The sequence below is a fragment of the Mauremys mutica genome, chromosome 9, assembly GCF_020497125.1.
Source record: "Mauremys mutica isolate MM-2020 ecotype Southern chromosome 9, ASM2049712v1, whole genome shotgun sequence".
In the NCBI taxonomy this organism is placed as follows: Eukaryota; Metazoa; Chordata; order Testudines; family Geoemydidae; genus Mauremys; species Mauremys mutica.
Genome location: NC_059080.1, coordinates 75740590 through 75751114, shown reverse-complemented (window position 1 = coordinate 75751114; position 10525 = coordinate 75740590).

Here is a 10525-nt window from a genome sequence, read left to right as displayed (position 1 = left end):
GGTTTGATGGCTCATGGACACTCATAATTGTCTCCTTCCTAAGAGGGCCCTAAATGCAATGCCTAACTCAAGTTGCCCTTGCCAGCAATGGCTATATCCCAGGAGAGTCACTTCAGTGACTGGGGACTGTGGTGTTTGTGTATAATAGGGAGACCTAGCATTGTAGAAGTTGACCAAGAATAGGAAGGCTATATTGTCTGGACCTTTGGTTCAGTCTTATGCAAGTCTTCCTTCCAAGAACTAACTCTCCTGCGCAGGAATTTTTAAAATAAATAAGAGAGACAAGGTGGATGAAGTAATCTCTGAAAGAGACAATACAAGATATTACCTCACCCACCTTGTCTAACACCCTGAGACCAACATGGCTCCAATACTTTGCAAACATTAAATAAATAAATAAATAAAACAAATGAGTTATTCTGTCTTTATGAACGTGGGAGTGTAGGGATTAATCAGACCATAATGTTTATACATTTTCTAGTTCCTGGGCATCTTGATAATTTCCAGATGGTGACTTGTAAGAAAAGGCCTCAGATGTGAAGAATGGTTTGATAGAGTGTAATTCATATTCTACAGTTGCCTCAAAATATCCAGGGAATTTGAAACACAATTATTTTTAGGTATTGCTTTTCTTCCTAACCAGTCATTGATGCCACAAAGAGTAATAGTAAAGATAGCATGTTTTTTTTATCTTACATGGATCCTGAAAATATATGCTAAGCCATCTATCTACACCATCTGCTGAGGAAGGGTCAAAGCCCCCAGCTGTACAAACTAGGAATAAGCATAGTAAAGCTGATATTTTATATGGGCTGAAGCTGGTGTTTAAAGTGGTTTTAAGCAAATCTTTGCTCATGGATGCAGCTGACACTTGTTAGCATATTCCTTCCTGTGCATTCTTTGTAGAAAAATAACAAACCTATTTCCCAGCTACATTAAGCGAGGGCAAAAAAGTAATCTCTTGCTTGATCTCAAACAAGTAGAGGGTTGTCTTATTTGCTTCACAATAGATATGGGACCCGCTGGTCAAACAGTCAATTAAATGTCCATCATAGGATGGTAGGCAATCTTCTAGTCTGACAATTTCTGCCCTGCCCAGCTCCAAAACACGTATCAGCCATAAATATTCAATCCTGTCTATTTTCAAAGGGACATCACTGTGATCATTGTACTGTCAAGAATTACAGCACCAATTTGAAGCATGACTGACCCCAGCCTCATAAGTTGGCAAAAAAAAGTAGGTAAACTGAAGAGGTGCTGTGAAAAGAAACAAATTTAATGGGGCAAATTTTGAAATAAAAGTGCGATCTCTGGTTTTTTAGAAAATTTCAGACCAATATCCGTAAGAGAGAGAGGTGAGTGGATCCTAAGGAGCCTACGGGATATTTATTTGGGATTCTAAAATAAGTTGTCAGTCACAAATTATGTTCTATTAAAAGAACCAACACATGTGAACCAGAAGCTCTGAGCTCCAGCACATTCATAAGTATATGGGAAATACAAGACATTCTAAAGAAATCAGTGTCCGCATTAGTTTCACATGTTCAACAATTTTTGTTGCTTCTATTTTTTTTATTTATTTAATAAATCAGACTGTCTCAGATTGTAATAATGTTAGATTCCAGTGCCTGGTTCTCAAAGCAGATCTCACAAGAACCATTTATTTTGCACATCAAGGTACTGTGCACACACACATTTTGATATTTTGCAAACAAATCATATAAATTTCAAACTAACTGTGAACCTTGTTTTTGTTCTCTTAAAAAAAAAACCCAAAAGCAAAAAATAAATTTCAACTTTATTTCCATCCCAGACTGCCTGTTGTTTCTTCCTCTATTCAGTTTTCCCAGTCTTTGGACCCCTGGCATATTGTGCCTTCCTGTCCTCATCTACCACCAGCTCTCACTCCTAACTCATATTTTCTTCCTTCCATGTTACTTTATTTAGCTAAAGACAAGAGACCTTTATGTCAAGGTCTAGACATGGCTTATTGGAACTGTAACAGGGGTCTGGGGCTTGTGTGCATGTTCCAACATGCTTGCTATAGTCCTTAGGCCTCTTAAAACTGGGAGGGGGTAGCTGTAGGGCACAGAATCGGGAGCAAGTGTGTGTGACCTTCATTAAGACAAGAAGAACAGACAAGAGAGAGGCAGTGTCCGGGAAGTACCTGGAAGGAGCTCTCCATAGAATTCAGAAAAGTTACCTGGGGGGAAGAATATTTCCCCGCACACCCAACTTGTAGAAAGCAGTAGAGTCTTTGTTGCTAAGCAATTTGTATTACCTTGAACCTATTGTATCTTCTATTGTTAAATAAAATCTGCCCTAAGGAAAGGGACTAGACTCAAGCATTTGGGCTTTGTTTGGACTGCTCTGGCTGATGAGTCTAGTGAATCTGTTACTAGGAACCCAAGTTCAAGTTCCATTAATCTTCAAGGGCATGCAGTCAAAACAAGTCATTCACCCCCATGGGAAAATGAATCCCTACCTCTGACAACAGGGGCCATTGATAGGTGTGTGACAAGTGTAAAATATCCAATTTCTAGCTTATAATCTACACTAAATGGAAGGTTGCGAGTGTGACTAGCAATGTGAGTTGAACCTGCAATGACCTGAACTAATACTATGGTAGTCAGGTGGCTACAAAATCCTGAAGAAATTCAAAAGAATAGTCTGTGACCCTTCCCCCCATTAACTCCCCTCTTCCTCCAACTTCTTTTATCCTTCCCAAATTTCAAGGGATTTTGTATGTGGTAATTATGAGTAGCAGCATGCCTAACTTTTTGAGTGCCTAGAAAATCACTGGGATTCAGAAAGTTAGGCGCTCAAGCTTCCCATACAATAAATGGAGGGAGACGTTTTCCATTGATATGGAATGAATTTTAGATTAAGGCCCTTACTTAGCACATTCCTTGGCTCCCAAACCATACCACCTCTCCAGTAAGATGCAAACCTTTGGCCCGGCTGGTGGAGTATGGTGTGTGGTGCTGTGCAGTGTGGCATCCCCTTCTTCATAGACATTCTCCAGCTGGAGTCCTGCATTATCCAAAAATCAGCATAATCTAGGGCTGAATCTAGTCCACTAATTGAAGACTATGGTATCTCATAATTGCCAATATCGCTGTGCCCACAGCAGTTCTCACATTACTAGAGACTGGGCCAATCCTGAGCACAGATACAAACATAGATCCTACGGAACTTAGCGCAAGCTGCAAGTATGCACCTGAGGTCTGAATTTGGTCCATTTATATTAATCATTGCATTTTGTTGATAACAAGTGTATCTAGAGCAGGGTTTGAGTTGTTCTGGCATTTTTCTAGGGAGCTGGAACAGTGTTGCAGTACTTTGGTACTGTCATTTATGAGTGATAGTATAGTACCAGAAGTGCATTCTGGCACTTCTTCTTTTAGGATGTGAGCTCCAACCTGGAGTACAAAAATACTAAAACAAATCATACAGCAATATCTTTTTACTTGGTCGCAGCCTATAGGTCCAGACTCACATGACACATCCTTAGCCTCCCACCCTGTGGATTTTGGGTTTTCTCACAGATTCTCTTTGCATACATAGCAAGGTCCAAACCCTTTGAGGAGCTTGGTCAGGCTTGTTTTGACTGGACAGGATCAATAAATACTACAGAGAGATAAATAGTACAGTCCTGATATTTCTGAACGCTTCAAAATGGAAATAGTTTTTTCTTTGTTGCTAAAAGGTGATACAAAGTACTGCTAAGATATACTTGGTGGCTGCTGCTGGTCTCTAATAGCTATTTGTATGAGAAATATGTGTATCTTTGGCAGACTGCTAAATATTACTGCTTAAATCTATTACTAGGAAGCACAATTTTCTGTAACTTAATTTCCTAAGCCTAATGAGCCTAGTAAATTTGCTCTGATGTCTTCCCAAGTTAATATGTTAAATCTAATTTATTTGGCAAAAAATTGGACAAATTTCCTCTTAATTGAATTAATCTAGAAGGGAAAAATATGTATTATTGTGGAAATCTGTGATTTATAATCCACAGATGTGAACGTCTTATTTTGGTTCCATTCATTTATTAGGTTAAATTGCTGCTTTTTTGTTTGTTTAGTCTACCTGGAAAAATAAAAAACTGACTGATCTACTTTTTCCTTAGTCTTATATGACAAGTTTGCTAAACTGTACCCTATATTTTTAGCACTTTAAGGTATATGGAATCTCTTGTTCTATATGAGTATTTGAATATTTGCCTGGCTGTGCCACATCACATTTCAATCACCTGGTACAAATTCAGTATAATGCTGTAATACTGATATTTTGGATTTGCCCATAGTCTTTAATGGGTTTTGGATCAGGCTGTTGAAGCAGTTGTTTTGAGGTTCTATGGATAATAATAATTCTTAGAACTTTTCAGCCATAGATCTCAAAATGATTTACAAAGAAGGGTCAGATTTGTCCCCAGTATTCAGATAGGGAAACTGAAGCCTTGTGAGTCTGGCCCAAAAACATACATCTAGTCACTCTCTAGAATAGAAACTACTTCTCTTGATTCCCAGTTGTGAGTTCAACCCACTGAACCACTTTAAGAGTGATACACAAGGCAGGAATTGGGCCCAGTGTACTTTCTGTATTATTCTCTGCTTGTAAGTGAACAATTTAATAATTAGCAATAGCAAGTCAGCCGTTAGAGAGCTACATCACATACGCATTACATACTTCTTCTGGTAAGGCAATGCTAGGCAGTACATTGCATCTGGCTTATGGCTGGAAAGCTATGAGATGAGAAGTATTACTGCCATTGTAAAAAGTATTGGTAAAACCTCATCTGGAATACTGTGTATGGTTCTGGTCACTCATGTTCAAGGAAAGTGAATTCAAACTGAAACAGTTGCCGAGAAGAGCTACTAGGATGATCAGGGGAATGGAGGGCCTATCTTACCAGAGGACAAGACTTTGGCTTGTTTAGCCTAGCAAAGAAAAATCAGGCAGGAGATATGTTTGCTCTTTATAAACACATCGTGATGGTAAACACTGGGGAGGGTGAAGAGTAGGGTGACCAGATTTTCCGATTTTGTAGGGACAGTCCTGATATTTGGGACTTTGTCTTGTATAGGTGCCTATTATCCCCTACCCCTGTCCCGGTTTTTCACACTTGTGTCTGGTCACCCTTGTGAAGAGCTATTTAAGCTGAAGGATAATGCTGGCACAAGAACAAATGAGTATAAACTAGCCAGGAACAAATTCAGGCTGGAAATCAGAAGAAGGTTTCTAACCATCAGAGGAGTGAGGTTCAGGAATAGCCTCCTAACAGGAATTGTGGGGGCAAACAACTTAATTAGTTTTAAGAGAAAGCTGAACAAATTTATGAGTGGAATTGTATTGCTGGTGGAATTGTATTGCTGGTGGCCTGTAATATACAGGATGTCAGACTAGATGATCTGATGCTCCCTTCTGGCCTTAAACTCTATAATTCTGCGATCTTTGACAAAAATACGTCAAGGGTCACTAGTGAGCATGATCCTTCACAGTGCAGCTGGAGTCCATTATGCCCAGTTCTGATCTCTGCAATGATAATGTAGACATACCCACATCTCAACAAGCCTTTTGCTCAAAGAGCAATAATTGAGTGACCTACAATTTTAAAATAACCTTGCAAATTTAAATGATAGGTCTGAATTCTGTGCTGATCTGCACTCATGCATTCCCTATTGGTTTCAGTGGAACTGCAGAGGGAGTAAATCAGTCAAGATTTTGGCCCTTGATATTTAGACCAAAAATAATTGTAAAAGTCTTGCATTTTAAAACTGTTATCAGCAATACCTAAGGTCATTTATCAATATACCTGGAGTTTCCTGCTATAAATATTTCCCTTGATTTTATATGTTTCCAGTACAACAGCAGTAATGTGAAAAAAATAGTCAATAAACTGCGATTGTAAGGTCAACAGTTTTAGTATTAAAATCAATTTACAGTATGTTCGCTTGAAGTGCACATAAATTCAAAGAGGCAATAAGTATAAACAGAATAGCTGATTTCTTGGATGCACTCCAATATAATTATAGCTATCCACTGTTGTGACTATTTGTGAGTGTAGCTTAAAGCTATTTGCTTGCCCTGAGGTACAGTAGCAGTATTTTATACAAGTCTGCATCTGACTGAAATGCAAAACTCAGTAAACCTGGAAAAGATGCTAACAAGCTTAAAGAATTGTCAAACAGAAATCAAAGAGCACACTAAATGTACATTTTGATCTTTGTTAGCAGAACCACCCACCTCTTAGTACAGATAACCTCTCTTATTCTGTCTGGATTTGAAACTGAGTTATTCCTAAAGGATTTGTCACAAAATAGTGTATTTCTAATAGGCAATTATAAAAAAAATTTATCATCAATCACATTTATTGCAAACATCTCATAAAACAGTAAAACATTTATGTGGCTTTAGAAGGCAAGTATGTTGCCATGTAATATAGCAAGATTTGCATATAAAGAACAGCAGGCAGCAAGCAAGTATATTTTCTTTCTTTTCTCTCCCCCACCTCTATTTATAGAAATGTAGCTGATATAATGTATCTATTTAATTTGCATCAAATACAGCTGTAACACATGAGTGATATTAATTGGCATTAGGTCCAAAAAGCAATCCATCCTTAGGTAACCAACAATTCCTTTTTCAGGTAAGGCACATTAGACAGGTCATACCTTGTCCAAACCCATTTGTCAACAAGGAGGCAGACTTTTGTTTCAAGCTGATGTACACCTGTCAAGGATTTTCACTCTCTCCTCATCTTTGTTTTTCCTGATTATCAAATTCACCTAAGGATTTCGTTTTCAAACTAACCAGTAATGTTGGGTCTTTCTATTGTTTCCATTGTTTCACTTATGAATGAGAATAAAATGTAATTTTATGGATAGAAATACAGCTCTTTTTGTGTGCTGCCTTATGGCAGCTGATAATCAATACCTAAATCCACTAATCCTCTCTGTAATCATATGTTCATGTGCTATGCAAACACTCAGAAATCATTTTCCAGAAACATTATTTTTATGGCACAGAGTGCACATAGCATGGGCTGTATGATACAAAATGACTAACAAAATGTTGGGTTATTTATATGTCAGAGCTGGTAACAACTGTCTTTAGCTGAGTTTTGGACAAGCTTCATGGCAGTGAAGAGAAAAAAATGAATGACATCATATAGAACAAATCTGTGGGGTTTTTTTTTGACATTTGACTTCCAGCTATCATTTTTAAAAGATTCTTCTATCTATTTACTTGTCAGGGCTGGATTTAATTCTTATATGCTGCAAAGAATTCTCCATGTTAAGATATTGATATAACAAATTGCTGAATGTTTTAGAGATTGATTCTTGCTGACCAAAATGGGCTTTCAGATTGGAAGTCTTTTCCCCCTCCCCTAGAATACACCTGCTGAGATAGAAGTCTGACTGCTACACAAAAGAAATATATGGTTTCTTAGGCTGCTTCTATCTAGCAATTTGCAGATGCTATCAAAAATTGTATTTTTAATGAAAATTACCTAAGGATTTGGCAGAAGAACCTTGGCTAAAATGGACTAACTATCCGCTGTCAGGCAGAGTATTAGCATACTGATTGGTTGTTACTTCTGTCAGTCTTCTTTCTGCAAAACTATGACAGGCCACACAGCAGGGAGCAAATGATCATTAATACCCTATCCTCTGGGACACAATAAACTGCCATTCACTTGCATACAAATAAAATACATAAAGCTTGTCAGACAAGGTGACAGAAAGAGAGATGCTTTTTCAAAATGGTTTTATACTGTATTGGGATGTGATCATTTAAGAGATGTTTTTGTTTCCTGGAGTATATCATCTTGACAGTAGTCTTTAGAAATAGAGCTAGAAGCTTTAAAAAGAAAGTCTTTCTTCATATATATTTTTTTAAACAGCAGTAGGTACTGACAAGTGTTCTCTGATTTTAAGCTGAATTTTTAGTCTATTTATTAAGTGCAGGAAAAAAACAACCACATTTGCCCATTAATGTAATGCACAAAGGTTCAGGTTCTACGTGTACACACACAAACTCACACCTACACACACTGGTTCTTTAGGTACAAACAATGCAAAACGAAGATTCTAAAAATTCTTTTGGAAGTTAAACAAACATGCCCAGACCAGAAACAGCCATCCTGAGCTTTAACGGGATACTCTTTGTAAGATCCATTTACAAAGCTAAAAGTTGACAATCTAACAAAAATAAATCTTGCATTCTACCTTACTTTTGGTAAGGTCAGGTACAGGTTAGGATCTGAAGTATTTGCTTCACATAATGCTATTCTGTTCTGGGAAGTACATGATGAGGATAATTACTGATTTATGAGGGGGTTTTGCATATTCTGGTTGCAGTGTATTTAACACATCAATCAATGAATTATTAGATGATTACTTCAGTGGAGTTTTGGGTGGGAGTTTAGGGTTGCATTAACCAGTCAGTAATGAACCACACAGTCTTACAATGCTAAGAGTGAAACTGGGGCAGCATCTTGTAAAAACAAATGACAATTAATTAATTCCTTTGACATTTATTATGAGCACAATTATCCTGATGCACTCTCAATTCTTCAGTTCCCATCTCTACTTAAGACACATTCAGGACGCAGTGTATGGCATTGCAGCATATCTCATTGCTGGATAAATATGTTCAATGTTCTAATACATAGTAAAAGATCATATTATAACCAAGATGCCCATGTAAATATAGGTATAGCAGCTTTTAAGAATAATGGAGCAGGTAACGAGAGACTGTTACACTTCTGCTTTCTAGATCCTTATGCAGAATGCGTGGTTTTTTGCAAATGCTTCTTTTCTTTTTAGGTCCTTACTAGATAAGGGAGAGGTCAGGATCTTGTGAGAATGAAGATTTTACCATCTTTCAGTTTACTCTGGGATATAGGCATCAGAAAGACCAGCGGAGTAGCTCTGCACAAGTAAAAACCACATTCTATGAGAGAAATTAGTGTTGTATCGTACTTGGGTTTCCTATCATGCTATCAGACCACATTGTTTAGGATAAACTGGAATCTAGATATTATGTATTTTCCAGAAGAAATATTTTTAAATGAGAAAAATCTTTAAAATACAGTGGATGTGCACTTTGATTTAGTGGGCTGTTTAGATTGCTGCACATTCTCAAGGCCCATACTTACATTAAAATGTCCATAATAGAAAGTAGGGAATTCTTTACATGATAATACTAAAAACCTAGGCTAACTAGACCTTTACAGTGCCTAATGAAGAAGATAAGAACATAAGAACGGCCATACTGGGTCAGACCAAAGGTCCATCTAGCCCAGTATCCTGTCTTCTGACAGTGGCCAATTCCAGCTGCTTCAGAGGGAATGAACAGAACAGGTAATCATCAAATGATCCATCCCCTGTTGCCCATTCCCAGTAATTAAAGATTGCTTAGAGTATGGTTCTAAACTTTAATATACAATCATTGAGCTTTAAAATTCCACCTGTACACTAAAGTGAATTCCACTGAATGTCATTAAATCCCTGAATCCTTCTAAAAAAGCCATTGCTTCCTGCATAACAGGTGGGCTCAGGTCACCAGCTGCCTTAACTCAGCGTAGCACCATGAAAGTTAATGTAGCTACTAGAGATGGATGGAGAAAAACAATTCCATTTTGCGACAACTTTGAAGGTTTCAGAATTTGGTTTTGGTCCATACTGGAATGAAAACAAAACCATTTTGTGAAACTGAATTATGTTAAAATGGGTTGGTTTTTCTCCCTCTCTGTAAGTGATTGGAGAGTCCACTTGAACCTCAGGAATTTTGCCATTGAAAACTTCATCATAATTTATATTTCTGATAAACATTTTGGCTTTTGCAAAAGAAAATTTTTCAGTGAAAAGATGTTCAGTTGAAAATGTTTCAACCAACTCTAATAGTTACACTGATTTATATCAATTGAGGGACTTGGAGCATAGAGTTTTAAGGGATCCAGTATTACATTCTACCTTTTTCTAATTCCTAAAAGGGATGGATGAAGCAGCCCAGAACTTGCTTTCACCAAAACTGAACATGGACCAAATATGTTTCTGAAGTTTTAGAAGTTTCTTGTTTCTTCTGGATCCTGACTAGAAAAAGAAGTGTCAAAACACTGATACAGAGGATATTTGATATTTTTGATCCAGCTGAAGTAAGAAGCATTGGGAATTTCACAAGGCAGCTCAGTACTTACCGCCCATTTTTGCAGAACCAAGTCTAATTGGTTTATATAAGCATCCACATTTTTGGTTCCAAACTACACTTAACCTTTTAAACTTTTGAGTTCACCCCTCACTGTGATCTCAAATTTACCTCAGAGTTCATTGTCATGTTGTCCTGACCCTCACATGTTACATTGTCATTATGTTATATCAAATATGCAAGAGCTTAAGTATAGCAGCACATCTGCAAATGTTGTATAATCATGTAACAACTGAAAATCAGCATTTCTAGTAATGTTGGATCATTTGCAGAAGTGCTAATGAGGAATCTGACATTAATTGTGCAGGTA